Source organism: Cyprinus carpio, chromosome B16 (genome assembly GCF_018340385.1).
Source record: "Cyprinus carpio isolate SPL01 chromosome B16, ASM1834038v1, whole genome shotgun sequence".
Classification (NCBI taxonomy): Eukaryota; Metazoa; Chordata; class Actinopteri; order Cypriniformes; family Cyprinidae; genus Cyprinus; species Cyprinus carpio.
This window is the reverse complement of record NC_056612.1, coordinates 778,597-801,124: the sequence shown is the minus strand read 5'-3', so window position 1 is coordinate 801,124 and position 22,528 is coordinate 778,597. Positions and strand designations below refer to the sequence as shown.

Genomic DNA, 22,528 nt, shown 5'->3' with positions numbered 1-22,528 from the left:
GCTGGGCACATGTGCTGTCATCCACCAGAGGGGTCGGCACCACTGTCCGTGGACTGATTTTCTTTATTATGTGCTGAATTAAGCCCATGTCACCAGCTAATTAATGTGACTTCACAATGTGAATGATTATATGAGGATTAACTTGAAAAATATACTGAAAATAAGTTGAATGTTTGTGGTATATGCCTGTTCTGTGTGGTTTCTGTGTTGTTTACTGTCTTACTGTAAGTGATGTTTTGGTTTCTCGATACAGGATTTGTACAGATATTTAAGTGTAAAATTGATTATTTCTACAAATATCATGACAGTGTGTTTAGATCACTTCATGTCCTCATTTGTAAGTCACTTTGGATAAAAACATCTGCTAAATGACTAAATGTAAATGTGAATATACAGTGGTGTATTTAAAAGACAAACACTGTCAGTCATGTAAATCATCAGTTCAGTTATTGGTCGCTCAAGCTTATTTAACAGCTCCTCCAGACATCTAACAGATAAACCAGGCTTCCAGTTGAGACAACGTGCAGTGACTCTCCAGGAGTCCTGGATACACATTCATGTAGATTAAAGCGAACCATGACAGTGCAATACGGCTTTCATTTCCAAAAATAGTCAAATCCACCAGGAATTATATTTAGACAATACTTATACATAGACAAATTACATTTACGGCTTACTGTGCTGTCTTCAGAACATTTACACTGTTTTCAGGGCACCTACTATTTCTAATTAAATATATATTTTAAATAAATAATAATTAAACTTAAAAAGGATGTTTGAACTAGGCTAAAACATGTACAAACTGAATTTAAGGCCTGTATCCTAATGTTTCACCAACATATTAATGAACATAAATGAGAACGCTCGGGCAGTGTAGCTGACTCTGTTTAGGTAGCTGGCTGGCTAATGTAATCCCCAAGATATACAGAGTCGAATGAAGTATGTATCAAATGAATATTGTTAAACATTTGAAAATTTCACACTAAATGCAAAAAAAAAAAAAAAAAAAAAAAACTAAACAAATCTCCACAGTAAGGGCTGGTTACACAACACTTTTCATTCCGCTGACTTCCATTCTTTTTTAGATGTTGTGGGTTTTTTAATGTCACAAAGGCAAAATACATCAACATATGACTGCCATCTGTGCCTACTGTTACATCATTACACTTATGGCCATGCCCACTGGATTGTATGTTTGTTCGAAGCATTAATCTGTGGATTGTTTTGGAAATGAGGCACAGTGTAATACAATGTTCCCAAAGAAACTATTGCTGAAAGATGAAGTAGTGCCAACTGTATTGGATCTGACAGCAGCTACATCACAACACATAAGTAAACGATTTCAAAATACTTTGTCTGGAAATTATGGTTTTATATGAAAATGTTTTCAAATCACTCACTCATATGCAATAGTGGGTGGGGATGTTGATGTTTTATGCAATGACATCAGTGACATACAGTGGCTGTATACTGACAGCCCTTAAAGATGCAGCCCTAAAACTGAGCATTTCTGACAGAGGGTCAAAGAGTAGACAGAAAATTACACTTTTCTGGAATATATGACTGTTTTTTGAGCAACATTATAAGTCAACCTAAAGGAAAATAATGCTTATAATTAAGGCATGTCCTTTAAAGCTGCAGATTTGCAGTGAAAGTGAAAGTGACATACAGCCAAGTTTGGTGACCCATACTCAGAATTCGTGCTCTGCTTTTAACCCATCCAAAGTGCACACACACAGCCATGAACACACACCCGGAGCAGTGGGTATCATTTATGCTGCGGCGCCCGGGGAGCAGTTGGGGGTTCGGTGCCTTGCTCAAGGGCACCTCAGTCGTGGTATTGAAGGTGGAGAGAGCGCTGTACATTCACTCCCCCCACCTACAATTCCCACTGGCCAGAGACTCGAACTCACAACCCTTGGATTGCAAGTCCAACACTCTAACCGTTAGGCCACGACTTCCCTAGGGGACAATATAATATATAGTTTATTTTTACATTCTGAAGTTATTATTATTATTTGTTACATATTGAATTTATGTTTTTAAAACAGACACTGCAGCGTGATACCATATCACGTCATTTATTGATGTCATATCACTTTTTGAATAGTTTAAGCATGTTAACTGATATGGCAACACTAATAAATATGGTCTTGATGGAGTAGATTTGCTTTGCATGCAGAGCAAGTATGGACCTCCTACTGCCAATAGATACACTGCTGTGAGCATGCAAGACATGAAGCTGCTGCAAGAATAGACATTCAGTAATGGTGTAGCTGATCTAGACAGGTGGTGCTGGGGAAGGTGGAGCGTCTCAGAGGAACTCTAATAGTGTTAGCACCAGTTTACAGTAAAGGCTGAACCAAACTATTGAAAAGGTGACCAAGCAATCTTACTGGCTATATAATCAGCACTTTATCAGGTACACCTTGCTAGTACCGGGTTGGACCCCCTTTTGCCTTCAGAACTACCTTAATTCTTCGTGGCATAGATTCAACAAGGTGCTGAAAACATTCCTCAGAGATTTTGGTCCATATTTCCATGATAGCATCACACAGTTGCTGCAGATTTGTCGGCTGCACATCCATGATGTGAATCTCCCGTTCCACCACATCCAAAAGATGCTCTACTGGATTGAGATCTGGTGACTGTGGAGGCCATTTGAGTAAAGTGAACTCATTGTCATGTTCAAGAAACCAGTCTGAGATGATTTGAGCTTTGTGACATGGTGCATTATCCTGCTGGAAGTAGTCATCAGAAGATGGGTGCACTGTAGTCATAAAGGCATATACATGGTCAGCAACAATACTCAGGAAGACTGTGGTGTTTAAACGGTGCTCAGTTGGTACTAAGGAGCCCAAAGTGTGCCAAGAAAATATCCCCACCACCATCACACCACCAGCAGCCTGAACCGTTGAGACAAGGTAGGATGGATACAAGCTTTCATGTTCTTTACGCCAAATTCTGACTCTACCATCTGAATGTTGCAGCAGAAATCCAGACTCATCAGACCAGGCAACGTTTTTCCAATCTTCTGTTGTCCAGTTTTGGTGAGCCTGTGTGAACTGTAGCCTCTGTTTCCTGTTCTTAGCTGACAGGAGCGGCACGTGGTATGGTCTTCTGCTGCTGTAGTCCATCTGCTTCAGGGTTCAGCGTGTTGTGCGTTCAGAGATGCTATTCTGCATACCTTGTTGTAACAAGTGGTTATTTGAGTTACTGTTGCCTTTCTATCATCTCTAACCAGTCTGCCCATTCTCCTCTGACCTCTGACATCAACAAGGCATTTTCATCCACACAACTGCCGCTCATTGGATGTTTTCTCTTTTTCAGACTATTCTCTGTAAACACTAGAGATAGTTGTGCGTGAATATCCCAGCAGATCAGCCCGTCTGGCACCACCAACCATTCTACATTCAGAGTCACTTAAATCCCCTTTCTTCCACATTCTGATGCTCGGTTTGAACTTCAGCAAGTCGTCTTCACCACATCTAGATGCCTAAATGCATTGAGTTGCTGCCATGTGATTGGCTGATTAAAAATTTGTGTTTCCAAGAAATTGAACAGGTGTACAGTACCTAATAAAGTGGCCGGTGAGTGTATATATTATTTTAACATTTCGACAGTTATTGTTATTATTTAAAAAGGAATTTAATGCAAAGAAAACAAAATCTGACTGATTTAGTCACTGGTTTCATTGCAAATATGAATATTCTAGTGTGGATTTTATTATAAATATCAACTCATTTTACAACATAAATATTTGTAAAGTAATTAGTAACTGGTTGCTGATCACTAGAGCCACTAAATGCATTGCCTCAGTTTCCACACCTTGTCTCTACATAATAAAGTTGAATCTTGAAACATGACTGCATACTGATTTTAAATAAATAATTTTAAGTTTTAATATACATGTATGTTTCAGGTTACCTTTGTCAAGTCAAGTCAAGTCCACTTTATTTATATAGCGTTTTAAACAAAACAGACATTAATTAGGAAAACAGTGTGTCAATAATGCAAAATGACAGTTAAAAGCAGCATCATTGAATTCAGTGACGTCATCATGCAGCTCAGTTCAGTTTAAATAGTATCTGTGCAATAATTTGCAATCAAGTCAACAATATCGCTGTAAATGAAGTGTCCCCAACTAAGCAAGCCAGAGGCGACAGCGGCAAGGAACCAAAACTCCATCAGTGACAGAATGGAGAAAAAACCTTGGGAGAAACCAGGCTCGGTCGGGGGGCCAGTTCTCCTCTGACCAGACGAAACCAGCAGTTTGCATGGCTGGTGATGATGAGAGATGATTAATGCAAATGCGGATGGCATTTTTTGCACAACAGTCTATCACATGTAAATATTTATATCAAATTATCCCTGTGTGCAAGGCATCCAGGACACAATCTTTTGTCAATAAAATGATTTATTTTTAAATAAAAATCACACTGGATGTTCTAAGAAAAAGCAAAGGAAATATTTGAAATAATTTAAACTGTAGGTAGTAAACACATTTATTTTAACCACAGTAAAGTTTCTCAGTATAAAGGCCTGTTCACACCACAAACAGCACTTATAGTGAAAAATATAAAGTTTTAAAAATCACTCTAACTCTCACAACAGCAGTGATAACACTGACATTCGATCAAAATCCTTTTAAAAAACACACTGCAATTATGTTTACAGAATGTATCTGAAGAACTTGCTTAGAATAAACAATTCTAAAGAATGTTAGATTCTGTTACTATGGATGCCAATATAGTTAAAGATATAGTTTTTGATGTGAACGGGTCGTAACTGGTGTCTGAGTGCGAGGTCTTCCATGTGAAAGATTCCATAGGTGAAGCAAATTCTCCAGTGAATGCAGAGAATATATCAAACTAACCTCTGCCCTGCCCGGCTCTGCTGGGATCTTTGCTGAAGGCTGGCCAGACACCAATTACATCGTCTGTGTGGAGTCTGGAGGCATCGGAGGGACGGCCCGCTGCCCCGAGGGTCACGATTCTCATCCTCTCTCAGCCCACCTCTGACGCTCTGCTCCTCTTACCGTCGGACAGGAGCGTCTCTCAGGTATACAGCCATCACTCAGCTGCTGCCCTTCAGTCCCCACAGATGGCTGGAAACGTCAGCGCTGTCGCAGGAGAGTTCAGTTATGACTGTCTGTCCGCATCGATCTGGGCAGGACCAAACCCCAGGGTTCATCTCCACCTGGATGTTTTTGAGAGAGTCCATCCACTAGAGAACAACCGTCTAAACGTATGAAAAATAAATGTCACCAAACTGAAACACATCAAACCATAACTGTTTCTTGATTTTATTTTATTATAATATATTACTATCATGGATGGGTGGATTTTCTCCAGAGGAAGTATGACATAATGATGGATGACCTCTCACATCAGCCTCAGCTCAACACAAGCATCATGTCCTGCTTTAAAGGGATAGTTCACCCAAAATTAGACTTCATAGACAGCAAGTGTCCTTACACGATCAAGGTCCAGAAACATAGCATGGAGATCTGAAAAATAATCCATGTGACAATCAGGGGTTCAACCATAATTTTACAATGCTACAAGAATACTTTTTGTTTTCAAAAGAAAGAAAAAAAATAATGACTTTATTCAAATTTGTCTCCTCAGCATCACCCTAGCGCCACTTTGGAGAATATCCACTAAATGCACACAGCGTATACTGTTCTGTGTCATCTAATTTGCATCGCTTTATTTATTGATTGGCATGTTTGATATATATCTTTAGTCTTGGGTAAATCTTAGGCGCGTCCAAATTACACACTATTCTGTGACATTGCAGCATAAATAGTGTGAGTAGTGCATTCACACTGAAAACTCCAACAATGAGAAGTGCTCTTCAAATGCCTGCATGATGCACTTAATTAACTGGAAAAATGCAGTGTGGAATGTTGGATATTTCATGCTCTCAGCTGTAACAGCTTTCATTACATAGTGTGTGCACTCCCATGTTGGATGACAAAATAACATTATAAAATTCAAGCAATAATTTAAGTAATTTAGGTCACAACTCTTGCACTCAAGGATCCATCCATGCAGTGATACTGTACGTACAGTAATGCAGAATGTCTGGTCATCATTGACTGTGCTTCCAAAAGGCCAGAGGCAATCGCTGCATTTATTGACATGACTCATATGAACGAGCCTTTAGTTGTAGCTTTTAGCTTCTGTGTCCCTGGGACTCGGGTAGGCGACACTCAAAGTGCCAACCTTCAAGATACTCAAAGCGGCAGACACAAAGATGATCCCAGAACTGAATACATCTCACTCCGTGCTTTGCCATCTCTTCTCAATCCTTCCTTCCTTATTCCCTTTTTTCCGTCTGTCTACTTTTTAGTCCCTTAAGCCTCGAGGAGATCAAATCCAGTCCAGCAGTGTGTGACTAACGTCGCAGAAGACAATACGCTGGTACGACGCTTTGATCACAAATCCATTTAACAGCAAGAATTTTAAAAGGAGAGAAGTGTGTGGAGATGAGCGCGTCAGGCTCGTTACGGATCCTTCACGGCCCATCAGGCGCCGCGGTCGCATGAGTATGCCAAGCACGCACACAATTAAGGATTAGTTTCTTTGACTGAGCCTCAAGCTGGAAAATAAGAATCACCTTATTTCAGGAGTCGCATGAGTATGCTAATCGCATGTGATAATAGCCATTTTTAACAATGTAACCCATATCAAATGCAAATGTGAAATTGTATTGAAGGTTTCTTGCTTAAAGCTTTTACTTTATGTTAGGCGTACTGTGCATCTTTGCACACTTAAAAACATTGTTTAGCCATAAGGTTCGCAGACGTACTTTGTGATTTCCACCACGTCCGAATCGAACACATCTATGTTTTTCTCCGGCAGAAATTTTCAGAGCAAATTACCTGCTGTGTTTCAGCAGTATTCCAGTGTCCTCTGAGAAATCTAATCCCGTCTGGATGGGAACGCCTGTGATTGTGGATATTGTGTTTCTTACTAGCGCTTCTCCTCATTTATGTTGAGCTTTGTTGAATACCTTATCATTTTTCATTGCGTTATCTAGTGCACCTTCATTATGGATTTAGACCTTACAACCAACTTTCTGGGTAAAATAACAGTTGGTGGTTCAAACGCTGCCGGCATCTCATCCGGCGTGAAAAGAAAATTAAATCAGGAAAGAGAGACTGATCCCGGTTAATGCTCAGATGAGCATCAGGTCCATGACTTTTATTCTGCTCATATAAACTGTTTCTACTCTGCAAATGGACTTAGATGAGCATGAGTTAGACAGCTTCATTGATTATATTGGAGGAAATGTAGTTTTGACGCCACATGTCATGCGTAGACAACGGTAAGTGGTGTAACCAGAAACAATAATCACATTAATATAGATTTCATCTGATGTGCATCACAGCTTCAAATGTGGCTCATCCAAATATACTGACCATGATTTACGAGTCTTTCACTGTGTTTGAATCAGTATATTAATATTTTGGCCATATGTAAATTATTTAATTCACTGGAACAATGGAAATAGCCTTTAGTATTTTTATCAAAAAATAATACATATTGTGGGATTGCATATTACTCATACTAAAGCTTTTGTTAATGTTGGAAAGTCCTCTTTTAATTTTTACTACTACTAATAACTATACAATAGCATATCACAAAATAGTCAAGTCTGTGTGTAATTACAGATGGGTGTTAATAGTTGTAAATTTAATGCTGTTTACAGTAAAAAAAAAATAATAATAATAATAAAAATCTGTGTGCAAGATTCTTGTAAATGATCTAGTAAAAGTTAATGATCGTAATCTTAATAATTCGTCATTTTGTGTAAAAACTATGTTGCATCAACTCTAAAAGAGGGATTTGTTGGATTCGCTGTGGATTGCTTCACTTTTTAACTGCAAGCAGAATTAAAGAATGGCCCTCACATCATCATCATGCCAAACCACTGCTGCATATTCATTAGTAATATTTGAATGTTAGCTGAATGTATTTTTAAAGAAGTCAAACAAACCTTAAATTTCCTTTCATCGTTAAAGCTGTTGACGAGAGTGAGAGAGGTTTTAGCGCTTCCCCGAGCTGTCAGACGAGGAGCGTCTCTCACCGCAGGCGGTCCGCCACACATCTGACGACAAAACTGGCAAGGTGAGATCTTCCCTGGTGAACGTTTGATAGTTTACACATCTTGAAGAGAGGAAGCGTTAGACGGTGGTCCAGATGTCTGGACGAAAGATGAAAACAACAACAAACCAAACAAATAAGAAAACCATCTCTGCATCCTCTGTTTGCTTCATCCTCTGTCAGGTAACTTCGGTCCAGGCGTCTCTTTGGTTGAATCCTCTGTCTTTCTAACATGTATAAAACAAAGCAATCACAGTGAGATGACTGAGGATGGTTTTAAGTGCTCTGAGCTCGAGCAGTTATCTGGCTTTGTTCGCCGGTCGCTCACGGGCCTGTGCAGTGCCCATCAAATAAGAGCATTTCACAGGATGCTGAACTCTAATGTATTATGCAGAAGAGCAAAATAGTGTGCAGCTTTTCAAATGCAACTGCAAAACCAATGCAGTGTGAGAGAACATACTCTAATGAGACTATTTTTGGCTTTGCACACTTTTATTTTAGTGACTGGTTGTCACATTGTAGAAAGTAAACGACTACTGCAGACAACACAGTCACAATTCAGATCTGCTCTCTAATGTACCAAACCCTATAAAACATAAACCACATAAAAACCTAAATCTCCTTACTGCTGCCTCTCACATATTGCTATAAGATGATGAACACATCTTATATACAGCTATGTGAAGTGGGATTTCGGACCAGTTTCACTGTGAGCTATCTAATCTGAGCTGTGACAGAAATAACCAACTAAAGGGAGTTTGACTCAAACTCATCTCTTTTAATAGTGAGTAAGCCAACAGGGCATAGCACCATCTTAAACACAATTTGCTAATATTTATGACAAGATACAAACCTTGAATTTCTGTAATGATCATCTCCGGCTCCATTATGATGATCATTATATAGTTAATGACCTGTAGTTTGGCTGACAGGTAAGGATTAATTAGTGCTGGGCGCTCGTTTCATTCGCTCTGACAGCTCCTGGTTAAACCTGCGGTGATGGCAGATGCTCTGGAGAGGTGATGCTGTGGCACTAACAGTTCGTTTTTTTTATGTGCAATTGATATACAGGTACGTGTATATGTCAGATTATTGCTATATATCGGAGGGTAATTTTAAACATTCATGAAAAGATCATCCTGCGTGGTCTCTGAGGTTTGATTGTTACATCTCTCCAACTCCTGTTACATCAGATGCAAACACAAATTGATAAATTTAGCCTTGTTGCCATAGAGACTGAAGAATTAGTCAAGTTTAGAGCAAACTATTGGTCTCTCTAAAAAAAAAAAAAAAAAAAAAAAAAAAAAAACCTGCTGTTTTCATTGCATCACTAAAAAAGATTAAACCCCATTGCAAAATGCTCCTTGAACAGTTTAACAGACTGAAGGACAAACAGCTATATTCAAGATGACAGTCACTCCATCCAGAGAGCTTATAAACGGAACATCTTCTGGAGCTGAGTGTAAATGAGGATCGCTGGGACACTGGAGATGAAGAGTGAGTGAAGGGTTAACAGTTTCACGAGAGTGCTGCGATCAGCTGCAGTTCTGTTCATTCACATTGACTGTTTAACTGGTCTCAGTACATCCGGAGAACCAGCAGCTTTTAAGTCCTTTAAACAGCAGCTGAGATTTAGCTATTGATGTGTTTATATATACATAATAAATATACACAGTAAACACACATATATTATGTAAACAAAAACTTTTATTTTGGATGCAAGTAACCGCATTTAATCCCTTGATAGCACTAATATTTATATAAATATGCACTACTTTAATGACAAGACTAGGAGGTACATTTCCAGCTGCCATTGTTGTCCCCTCCACCATGTTTTAACCTAACTCGGAAACTCGAGTATCCCAGCAGTAAATATGACTTGAGAGGCCATTCATGACTAATGTCTGATTAGGCAACTTGTATTTACAATAATTCTGAAGCGTGCTCCGCCCTGAAACCTAAAGTGCAATGTGAGTGCAGGCCAGTGAGGGAGTGAGGAGGGAGACGATCACGCTCAGACTCGATTCAAGGCAACCGTGCCTAGTGTTAGTACACCCTAGGAGATGAAGGACAGCAGAATCCATCTGCAGCGATTTAACATATAATAAAGTTGAAGTAACTCAGAAAACAAAGGATTACAAAAAAGAAACAACTAAACAAAAACTGAGGGCACCACAAAATGCAGTAAGGGTAACCAGACAGTAACCAGGAACAGGAACAAGACAAGGCCAAACAACAAACTTAAAGTCTACACAGCAAAATGAAACACAAAGTACATTACAGATGTGCAGGGTTTGGGACTTTACTTTTCATAACTTGTGTTTTGGATGCTGATGTCCTCAGCAGACCCTCAACTAGCTTAACATTCTTCTGTAGAAAGATCATGTTGGTTGACCCGAGTTTTTCTGCCAGCAAGAACTAACCAGCCTAAACCAGCAAAGAAATTCATGCAGGATATTTCATTAAACTGGTGGTAAAGAAAGACAAAGAGGGGTTACCAGGCCACTTAGGAACTCACAAAGCCATTCTGCGATCGGCAGAAAAGTGCCACTTCAACCTGCATGGCTTCCTCAAACTGTCAGAGCCGCTGATCAAAGCTCCCTGGAGTCACACCGTCACGCTCCACGTAACAAATGCAAGCCCTGGAGGTTAAGACCCTCATAATCACAGGCCTTTTCTGCCTAATTAATATTAAAATGTCTGATAAAACTCATGGGCGAGGTAAATGTAAACACACAGGCCTGCCGTCTTCTGGAAAGAGCAAATCAACAGAGGTCACGAAACGAGTCTGAGCCAGAGAGAGGCGATGCTAATGAGAGGAGGTCCTCTGTGGAGATCTTCCTGTGAACAACACAGAGGCAAGGGCTCAACCCGTACCTTCCTCATGAAAGATTCATGCCAGTGACTGACTCAACAACAGACGGAAACTTTCTCTTGTGCTCTGAGATGATGCTAAAGAGTCTTTAAAGCACATTAAACTCCAACACTAAAGACATGAATAAATAGAAATGGCTATAATAGAAATGGCTATAATAACTCTCCTGCAATGCAAACAATGACGGGTCAATTAAGAGAAACAGCACTGAAGAACTAAAGTGAGTGGGATGCATCCATAAACTCCATCATCTCAGTTAATGTGTTACTGTCAGTGCATGTTAAAGAGAGCACAACAGTGTTCTGACATTAGCTGAAGGGAAAATGATTTTTGTGGGTTTGTGTGAGGTTTGTAGCTGATAACCAGCAACACTAGGGTCTTTGAAGCACATGCCGGGGCTTTATTCCTCAGATGAAACTCCATAGATACTATCTTCACACAGCTAAGTTAGATAAAGATATGAAATTATCTTCCATAGTGAATATAAAAACAACACTGAATTAAATCATTATTGTAAAACAGGCAATGCTCATCTGGCCAACATTCCAGTTGTGTTTAAATACAGTTATATAGCATTGCCCTGTTTGACAAATTCTTCCTTAATATTTTCAAAAATGTTTTTTCTGTGTTTAAAAATGAATGTAATAACTATAATTTTAATAATAATGATATAGCTGATATAAATGCAACAGCAGATATTATTTTTAGTGAAAAAGCATTTTGTGCTGATCATTTTCTTTTAGCTATATATTTGTTATCTGATGAACAGCTTCTGCAATAAATAAATAAATAACATGAAATAAAAGGATCAGAGCCTTCAAATACATCAACCTCCAAAAAGCACATGAATTTTGTGTTATTTCAAGTCTTTTGAATTCCTTGCTTAATGTGTATAAAGGCTGATTTGAATCTCACACACAGACAGGGACATTTGTTTGTCTATATAAAAAGCAAAGCATCATGAACATGCTTAATACCAAATAAGGAGAAGAAAACACTCACAATGCTCACTGATACTAACAGCTTTTCCCCAAAGAGGACCGAGAAGAAAACACCCAGAACACACTATGTGCTAAAAAGACCACTGAAGCCACACATAGCAACACAACATCTCTCACACACTGATCAGAACATGCACAAATCTGCTTTTCAGAGAACTTCAAAGCACTCAATCTTTAGCTCCGATGAAGCAGGAAGAGATGATAGAAATCAGCCTTGTGTTGCTGGAGTAAAGCTCAGTGAGCGCCGCTGCAGGAGTTTGGACGGGTCACCTAGGGTGAAAACAGCAGGAGCCATAGGGCGAGGTCAATCTCTGAACGCTACAGTAATGGCCTTGATTGACTCTCTCTCTCTCTCTCTCTCTCTCTCGTTCTGCGGTTCTTCTGACCCCAGCAGCCAGACAGATGAGAGCCATGTTTGAAAGGGTCAAACCTCGCTGGCTCCCACACTCGCCACCTCAACACACACACACACACACACGCACGCACGCGGCCTGTGCTCTTTCCAGATAGTTTTCTGTGATCATTTATTAATGAGGAAGTTCAGAGAGTTACTGCCAGCTGCTGCCAGCCTGCACCATAGGCCACACACACACTAACACACACACACACACACACACACACACTAACACACTCACACACACACACACACACACACACACACTAACACACACACACACGCGCACACACACACACTAACACACACACACTAACACACACACACATGCCCTCTTAATCCAGGTTCACTTCCTCAATGCAAATAGGTGCAGAAATTTGTCATTTGTCATTTTTAAAGGAAATGAAGTTGTATCTTATTCTTTAATTTTTTTATCAATACCAAACAGTTGCTGTTAGCCATTGACTTGCACAATATATATATATTTTTTTCATCTACTATAGAAGTCCATTGCTACCAGCAACTGTTTGGTTACCCACATTCTTCAAAATATCTTCTTTTGTGTTGGACAGAAGAAAGAAACTCGTCGGGTTTGGAACAAGCGGAGGCCGAGTAAATGAAAATTTTCATTTTTGGATGAACTATCACTTTAATGTGACTTTATTGCTATATTCAAGTGTTCTGAAGTCATACAATGCTTTATGTGAAGAACAGACTGAATAACAAGTAAATAACAGTTTTAATAAAAGTGTCAAAAAATGAATAAAAGTTTTAGTTTGACTCTCACAAAAACATCATATGACATCGGATGCACAGATCTCATGAATTACTGGCATTTTTATGGGTGTCATTCTGGAGCTTAACAGCTTTCATAACTTTCATTGTATGACACACAGCAGTCAGAAGTTTCTTCAGAATGTCTGCTTTTTGAGTATTAATTTATGACTGATGCTTATTTTGATCTGAATCAGAGACTGTGATCTGTGAGACACACAGCCTCCAGTCGAGGACTGAAAGTGGAGCTGCTGATGACTCTGGAGGACATCATGTCTTCATCAGGCCTCTGACACACTGTCTGTGAGGATCTCATACAACAGACGTCTCTCTCTCCAGTGGAAATGGACAGCTGTGCAGACTCTGCCAAAACAAGCTTCTGAAGTCTTCTTTAAGAAGAATTTGTTCATATAAAATCCATGCATGAGACATGACTTTGGTGCCTGATTATGTAATGTTGTTTGCTAAATTATTTAATAAAAAACAAAAACATAATAATAGAATAAATCAAAAACATAACTGTAGTATGATGGTCAGGTCCTGTTTGATTAAGGTTTGTATACTAATATGTTTTAAATTTGTAAGGAATGTATGTGTGTCATTACATAAAAGTGTTGTTGAAAATAGTATTCATCTTTCGATGACAATTTACACTAAAGCATATAGACAATTGGTCCTTTAATATTCATCCATGGCTTATTAAACACACACACAGACAGAGAGATGCGTGTCCTGTGTTATGCCAGATGTGGTGCGGTGAAATATTCTGTGTTGGGAGTGGATTAATATGCCGTTTCTGCGGCTGCTTCACACACCCGTGTCTTCTGTTTTCCTGCACTGTGTATCAAACCCACATCAGCGACGCCTCCGGTAGGACTGAGATCCACCTCGTAACCTGCCGCCCCTGTTTACCCAGACAGCAAGCAATGTCAGCCCATGGATTTCACGCAGGCCAGATGTGGGCCGAATCTGGGCCAACACTATGTTGCTGTCTGGGTGTGGGTGAACATCCATAAGCTTTAGACTCAGAGGAGCTACTAACTTGTGGCTCGTAGCTTGTAAAAAGGAAATTGTGGATGAAACGAAAACTCAGGATGGTGAAAGCACTAAAAGGCTCTTTATTCCATCTGAGCTCCAGCTATTTCAAATAAACATGCCATGAGATGTTGGGAAGCAGCGGCTCATGAACGGCTGAGGATCATGAATATGAACGTCACTCACAACCACTTCAAATCATCAGCTGTGTTTGCTTCACTCCAGCTTTACTGGTTTACTAAAGTCAGGGACGTCTGTCAATATGACCTCTGTGAGAGTCTTAAACATTTACATTTATGCACTTGGCAGATGCTTTTACTCCACGTTACACTGCACTCATGGTATACATTTGAACATTTCATGCATTTTATGGCTTATATAGTCTGATATACAGTATGTGACCCTGGACTACAAAACCAGTCATAAGGGTAATTTTTTTGATATTTAGATTTATACATCATCTGAAACCTGAATAAATGCGCTTTCCATTGATGTATGGTTTGTTAGGAGGACAATATTTGGCCGAGATACAACTATTTGAAAATCTGGAATCTGAGGGTCAAAAAAAAAATCTAAATATTGAGAAAATCATCTTTAAAGTTGTTCAAATGAAGTTCTTAGCAATGCATATTATTAATCAAAAATTAAGTTTTGATGTATTTATGGTAGGAAATTTACTAAATATCTTCATGGAACATGATCTCCTACTGATTTTTGGCCTTAAAGAAAAACTGGTCATTTTGACCCATACAATTTATTTTTGGCTATTGCTACAATATTCCTGTGCGACTTAAGACATATGTGAAAATAAGGAGAAAGAACAGCTCAGTTTTGTTCAGAGATTCACACTGAGCAACTTGGTGCAGATGCTAATATTTATATAACCAAAAAGGATTAAATTTTGATAGCTAGTAATGTAATTCAGTACAATCTTCATAACAGCATAGAAGAGTAATTATATAAAATAATATAAATATCAGTATGTCTCCAATAATATGCCTTAGAAAAACATATAATGCAATGCAATCCAGTGCTGACTGAAAGATAAAGAAATAAAGGCTCCTCAGAAGATGTGAGATGTTCTGGAGGCTTGTGAAGATCATTCCTCCGCTGAGGAACAGAGAAAGTGAAGCAGCAGCTGAAGCTGGACGCTTGTACAATTACACTAAAAGAGCTTTGACTGGATAAAAAACTCTAAACTATCAATCAGACGTAGATTGTGTGTGAAACAGCTTTAACAGTAAAGTTTTAGTGGTCTTAGAAATTCATGTATCAAATATGATACAGTACATCAGAACATATTTGAAACTGATTTATACATTTGACAGGACACATAACTAACTGACAACATTAACTCTATAAAGCCTACACTGCTGGTTATTTTCGACGTTTGATTGACAGGTGAGTAGGCGGTGCTCCGCTGTCATCAGATAAATGAGCGTTAATACCGCAAATTAAAAGTGCTCTACAGTAAGTATGGAGAGAACACTACAGTGTCTGTACAGACAGCCATCTGTCGAGAACAAACTCTTTCTAAGGTGCAGAAGCCTTCAAATGTCCCAGCTGGCATTTTGGTGCTTATATGTTTATGCAGAAGCAGTGAGAATGCGAGAGAGACAGGCACTGCCGCCCATATGTTTGAAACATCTCACATGAAACAGTCACACGCTGCCTGGAGAAAGCAGATATATTTATATTTTCTGCATTGCTCATAAAGGGTGATTCAAACATGGAGCAATAAGACAGACCGATATCTAGGCACAACACCATACAGAGACAGAGACGGGGTGTGTGTGTGTGTGTGTGTGTGTGTGTGTGTGTGTGTGTGTGTGTGTGTGTGTGTGTGTGTGTGTGTGTGTGTGTGTGTGTGTCAGAAGCAGCAGACAGGTGACCCAGTGAGGACTTTACAGAGAGAAATGGAAAATCGTGCCCGCATGCGCTTCTGATGTGATGCTGATGGTATCTGGATGTTTTCCTCCTCAGCACTGACTGACTCTGTGAGAGCGAGACGTGGAGGTCCATTTCTCCATCTTTGCATGCAGGTAGAGACTCATGAAAAGCCTACGCTCAGCGTGACTCAAACCAGATGTGTGGAGATCCCTGCATACAAAAGAAACCTGTAAAAACATCATACGTCTTTATTTTGTCTTGTAGAGTGAGATCATTTCCAGTACAAAGCATCGTTTCACACACACGCAAAAAGATCTGGACTCTGATCTACATGCAAACGAACCTAACACGCACTTGTTGGTTCAGCGATAATTGCGCCCAAGTAGCAGCAATTAAACAGGTAAATGTGAACTTGACTCGAGCTTTCATTTAAAACGGGAAATCTAAGTTACCAACACGCCTGCTTTTTTACGAGGTGATAAAACAAGTCGAGGGAATGAACAGAAACCCCGGAGGTTCAAAGTGAGAGCTGCTAAAACATTTCTTCTCTGGAGTTTCCCCCTCTAGCGTGTTAATAAAACATCATTACAGTCGACCCCAATCACGGGAATATGTTTCTTTGAAGCCTAACGAACTCTGTTCCAGCTAAATAAACTCCAGACATGTGTGCTTGCAGCTTCTGCCAGCTTGATAAGCACCGTTCCTGGATCAATCTGATTCTCTTTAAACCTTCGAAGATGAAATGACCGAGGATTTCCTGCAGACTGCATCTCGTGTGATCTTTACCTTTCTCTTGCACTGAATGATTGCTGTATGGCATGATGGAATGATGGCAGACTGTGTGAGTGACACTGCGGTGCCGGTGTCTGTCGACAGGTGGCGCTGTTTCACATGCCATCAGACGCACTAACAACAGCGATCCTCTGCTAAATGTGTAATAATCAGTCATTCTCTCTTCTGTCTCTCTCCGCAGCTTTGTGATGGACTGAAAGTGTGTGTTTGTTTCTTCTGAGGCCGTCATCTTAAACCCTGTTAATTAAGAGGGGAATTCAAGGCCTGTAACTCATTTTCACTGCAAGGGACAATTTACTTCATGACAACTCAGCATGGACATTTATTATCTGTCCACAGTTAACAGTCAGAATATGGTCTGAAACTCTTTTTCATTAGAGACTTTTAAGATTACAAACGCTGTTTGCATGTCTGTCCGGTGTTTTTAATATGCTTAAAGACAAAGCATCTATCAACATGAGACTGATTTTTAAAAGGTAGTTTGATGGCAAACAGGAACATGATTTGTGTAGCATTTGCAACACATTATTAGATAACACAGTCAAGCCAAAGGATATCAATTAACGTCACACGTCCAACAGCTGCAGAGAGTGATGGGGCCTATGTATAATACATTACCATTCTGATACATAGACTTATAGACAAGCCTCTTGCTCTTCTTTGAAATCAGTTTCTGGTTCAAACTTATATGGCTGAATTAATCAAATACATGCCACTGTGCAGCGTTTGCTACTTCGGTTAACCACGTGAAAGTAGCAGGTTGTGATTGGGTGGAAGCATGGACTAATTAGCATATTCATAGATCCACCTATACTGAAAAGTTACAGAGTTTTGTTTAGTGTGAAGAGAACAGCAATCTGATGACTTTGTAAATCGTATAGTGTCGGGACCGCTTTATGCTCTCTGGTGCACAGACAATTTTACCATCTACTATACTGCAACATAAACAGCTTAATTTAAACATTGTCATAATTCATCAAGATTAAATCACAAGAAATTGATTGGCACAAATGTGAGGTATTCCTTTGCTGTTTCCAAAGTTGCGCAGAACTGGAATATTGCATGAAACATTTGTTAATAAAACACTGTTTCCATCCAAAATTGTAACTTCCTGATAAAACGGTGGTAAATGTGTTTCCATTGTCTTTTGTGTGCATGTCCTTTCATTGGATAACAAAAAATTACTTGACACGATTGAGGGCATGTGTTTTTTAATGCACATGTTTTAAAATCGATTTGCATCCTGTTTTCTTCTATCCAGCATTTTTTTTTTCCCCATATACAAAAAATCACAAAATAATATTTAAAAAGGTGGATGGAAATAAAGTTACTGATCACAAACTGTCAGTGGTGTAAGATTGGACAGGACTGAGTGTTTCTCTGACCAATTGTAGATGGGGAAACAGTGCTAAAAACCTGCTGGAAAACCTACTGACCACTGTACAGTATTACTGTCTGCTACTACTAATTACAATAGTAAACAGGAAGTGTAACAGTGGCCATTATTACACAATAAAGGGTTATCGATGACCTCATCACTTTGAAATACTTCAAATTCCAATATTATAGTATATTCTGCAGCAACAGTAAGAGCTGTACAGCAGTAATGCTGTTACATTAAGTGTGCACTTTCATTTGCAACACAGAGGAACAGTAGTATATTTAATAGTTTTTCATCAAAATCACAACCAAACCAAGTCTCAATTTAAGCTTCAATTAACCCAGATTCAAGCATAAAAGTTTGTCTTTCAAGGATGCAGTGGATGGTGTCCTGAAAGCCGAAATCTCTCACAAATGTTCTTTCTATGTGGCTTGAATTCATTACAAACAGGAGTTTCTGATCAGGGCCTGTGAAGGACGTTTGCCCTGCAGGTAGGTCTGCAGTGAAAGCCTCTTTTCTTCCCGCCCAGCGGAGCCCAGGATTGTGAATTCTCCGAGCCCGTGGAGGACGGCAGATAGAGTCAAGGCGGGTAAGCTAGGACTAGGGGGAGTACAAATCCCTCAAAGAACTTAAGGCTGTCTGTAGTCCTGCACTTGGCTGCGGTGGGAACCCAATCAAAGGAAAAGATGTCTGTAAGGCAGATCAGCCTAGAGCCCAAATTGATTTACACACAGAGAGTGAAGCAGGAAGGATTCGAGGCAGTAAAAGGGTGATGTACACAACTAAACGAACAACAGTTAGCTGCCTTTATTTCAGTCAGGACTGGAGGATGCTAGGAGTTTTTAGACTGATGTTGGAAGCATGTTTTAACTTAAATTAGGGATTATTTTTCATATGCTGGACCTTATCACCTAAAGTCTTAATCGATGCAAGAGGAAGCAAAGTGCGCTCTGCACAAAGCATTTGGACATCAAAACGCAAACAGCTTTTGCCGACATCCGTATTGCTAGTCATGGACTTCTCCACGTCTCAAGCCAAATTTCTTGACTTCCCTGCGTTTGCTCTTTGCACACACTGAGAAATCGCCTCAGAGCATGTTCCACATCAAAAACAATAGCAGAGGAAGAGCGATTCACCTGCTCCCCTCTCTACACGTCTGCATTCACAGCGAATCGCTGAGCCACAGCACAGTTCAGAGATCAGCTTTGAAAATAAGGCCAGGGGTCGCAGTTCACCGCGGCTCAACGCCCCGTGGCAACTGGAATAGTAATAGAGTTGCTGGGATCCGGCCCGGGCTGCTGTGAGGAGAGGCTATTGTTTATGGGCCTCTAGGGCTGGAGCGAGCGGAGAGGCGATGAGGCTCCTCCGGCTCCTCTGTGCTGATGCTGGATTTCTCGGGCTCCTCTTGAGGAGTTCAGCATTCCTTTCTGTGTGAACTTTGGCCGTTACGGTTTCTCACCGCGTCCTGCCCACCAGTGATGAATGTTCATTCTGAGCCAGGCGCCAAAAAGCAGTTTCTGAGGGAAGAAAACAAAGTACATCATGGTTTGCAATATATCTTACAGAGTCCATGGGCAGTGAAGAACTGCAAATAAAATATACATCATACAGAATGTGAATCACCAACATAAACCCAACCAGCGATGACATCAGGAGTCGGGCTGAGCTCACACTTCTTTTACTGTGTGTAGTGTGGGTGAATTTTGAGTACGCATAGAATAAAGGACCTGCTGCACTCAATAACCAGTGAACAACAGCACATTCTTGGAATCCCACAATGCAATGCAACTTTATTTTCTGTTTCCAGTGTGATATGTGACAAATGAACTTGATCCCTCACCATCAGACTGTTAAAGGGATTTTTACCCATTGTTAAAAGAATGAAATAACTATGTTTGATTTCAGAGACGATATCTGAATGCCATTCGCAGAGTTAAATGTTAAAGAGTTAAGAGTTAGTGTTTCTGTAGCTCAAGTGGTAGAGCATTGCGTTACGAAGTGCAGGGTTGGGGGTTCAATTCCCCGGGAACACATGATAGGTAAAAATTGATAGCCTAAGTGCACTGTAAGTCGCTTTGGATAAAAGCGTCTGCTAAATGCATAAATTTAATTTAAATTTAATTTTAATTTTAAAAATTTTAAATTCAGTACGTGTTGAGGACAATCGTTGTGCTCTTTGTTTCACAGACTACTCTCCTCACTTAGGATCATGTCTGTAAAGTGTCAATTCTCTGATGTGCTGTGCAACGTGTGTACAAAGTTTACGTTACGTTTACAGTGTCTGCAGATCAAATTCGACCTGCATATTTCATGGTTAAAGGCATGAAATATGACCAGAACCAAAATAAAAACTTTTTTCTTTAATTGTATTTTGTTATGTCAGTTTATCTGCTATACTCTGAGGGTGTTTAAATTTACATTTATGCTTTTGGAAGACGCTTATATCCAAAGAAATGTGCACTGCTTTTAAAGACTACATTTTTAATAGTTAATGCATGTTAATTTTCAGTTGAAATCAAACCCAGAATCTTGCACTGAGAACATCATGCTCTACTGTTTAAGCATCAGGAAATAGCTTTCAGCACTTCTGTTTCTCAAATTTTTTTTTTTTTTATGTTAAAAACAGTTACAATAACATTTATAGTATTCATAATTTGTAAAAAAACTGTATTAAAATAACCCAAACTAAAATTGAAATATAGAGCAGTTTTTATGTTTTATGTTTACTTTTTTTTTGCAATGTGTGAGAAGTATTCATGTTGAAGGTTTACTTTTTTTTTCTTTGTTTTGCCGGATTTGATTTTCACATTATGATTTTTGATGAATTGTACTAAATCCGGTTTAGCCCCCTCCATAAAAACCGTCCCCAGAATTTGAACCTAACACATGAACCTATTACATCCTGCATAATATTCAGTGAGTAGCGTGCCAGTATTCCCTTCTGAAAACAGATTGGATTGCAATCCTTTAGCATAAACAACAACGTCTTGGAGTTACACAAACTGTGGTGCCTTTGCTTTGCGGTCTAGCAAACATTTGTGAGCTTGACACATATATAAGCTCTGAAAACCAATGGTTACATCATCACAATTAGCTGAAAACAGCACTGGCCACAACAAGGGGTCATGTGACCATGTATTCCATACAGTCACCATGTTCTCAGAGCAGTCGGAGCCAAAATTTAATCTAAATCATGTCATCGCAAGCCACATATGTACACATGAAATTACAGCGCGCTGCAGTAATTGGTCACGTCGGCGAGAGTAAAGGTGGATATAGAGGGTCTCGCAGCAGGGGTTGAGTGAGTCAGTAGATGTTGTGAGGGTCTCTGGCTTCTAGAGACTCAGAGGAGCCTGTGGTCGCACCAACGGGGTCTGTTTGCAGGATTCGACCATTACGTCTCAACATCAGTCAGGCGCCTACATGAGGAGCATGACACACTCATAAATTGTCACTTTTCTGACAGGTGCAAGACCTAAACTTGGATACCGGATGCGTGTTTTCTAGTCAGTGAAATCCTTCATGTTAACAAGCTAAGACTGCTGATGTGATGCTAAACTAGCAGCCTGAATCAATCACACCGTCCTCTACAAATATAATGAGCGCTGAGGTGTCAAATGTAGCGTTTCACAGAAATGCTTGAAGTTATTAGTGATTCAGAGGCTCCTCGTGTTGGAGGAGTTTCATAAAACAGTGAGCGATTGCCATTTGTGACTAATATTGTAAAATTAACTATAAATAAAAGATGTAATCCAAAAAGAACCCTTTATCATATTCAAAAGTCCTCATTAGGCATTCAAGCCAAGTCTCGTTTCCTCTCCAAATGCAATTAAGTGTGAGCCTTTAAGGATAAAGTAAGCTTGTTAATAAGTTCACAGAGTAATGAAAAACAGCCTTACTTTATTGCTGAAGTGAGAATATTGAATCTAATAACAGGGCTGTGAAACATCAGCGGCTCTGAGCTCTGCACCTGCCAACTTCTTGGGGTTAAAAATGGAGCTGTGTGTTTTTCTCATTAGACGTGCAAACTTCGTCTCTGACATCTGGGATCTCCACGACAAATAAACAGACATGATTAATATCCTAGCGTAGCGATGTTGACTCATGATGGCTGTTCACGCAAAGTTTAAGTCCTGTCAGCGGAAGAAGTCCTCGCACTGAGACGATGAAAGCTAAAGATATTCAGGGAATTTCAAGCTGTTGAAACGTTTTGCAGATTCAAGCCAAAACAAAAGAGAGCATGTAAACTTGCTGACCTATATCTTGGGAACA

General features: G+C 39.6%; 1 long non-coding RNA gene across 2 annotated transcripts in view; it reads right to left on the bottom strand.

The window, feature by feature from the left end:
* Positions 1–18,111: 18,111 nt before the first annotated feature.
* Positions 18,112–22,528, bottom strand: part of LOC109104625 — a 94,617-nt gene continuing 90,200 nt past the window's right edge. The window contains exon 5 of one of the 2 annotated variants that reach the window (XR_006156655.1): positions 18,112–19,773. This is a non-coding gene — a long non-coding RNA (uncharacterized LOC109104625). The remainder of the gene's footprint in view (positions 19,774–22,528) is intronic. The other variant, XR_006156652.1, reaches the window with a different exon arrangement.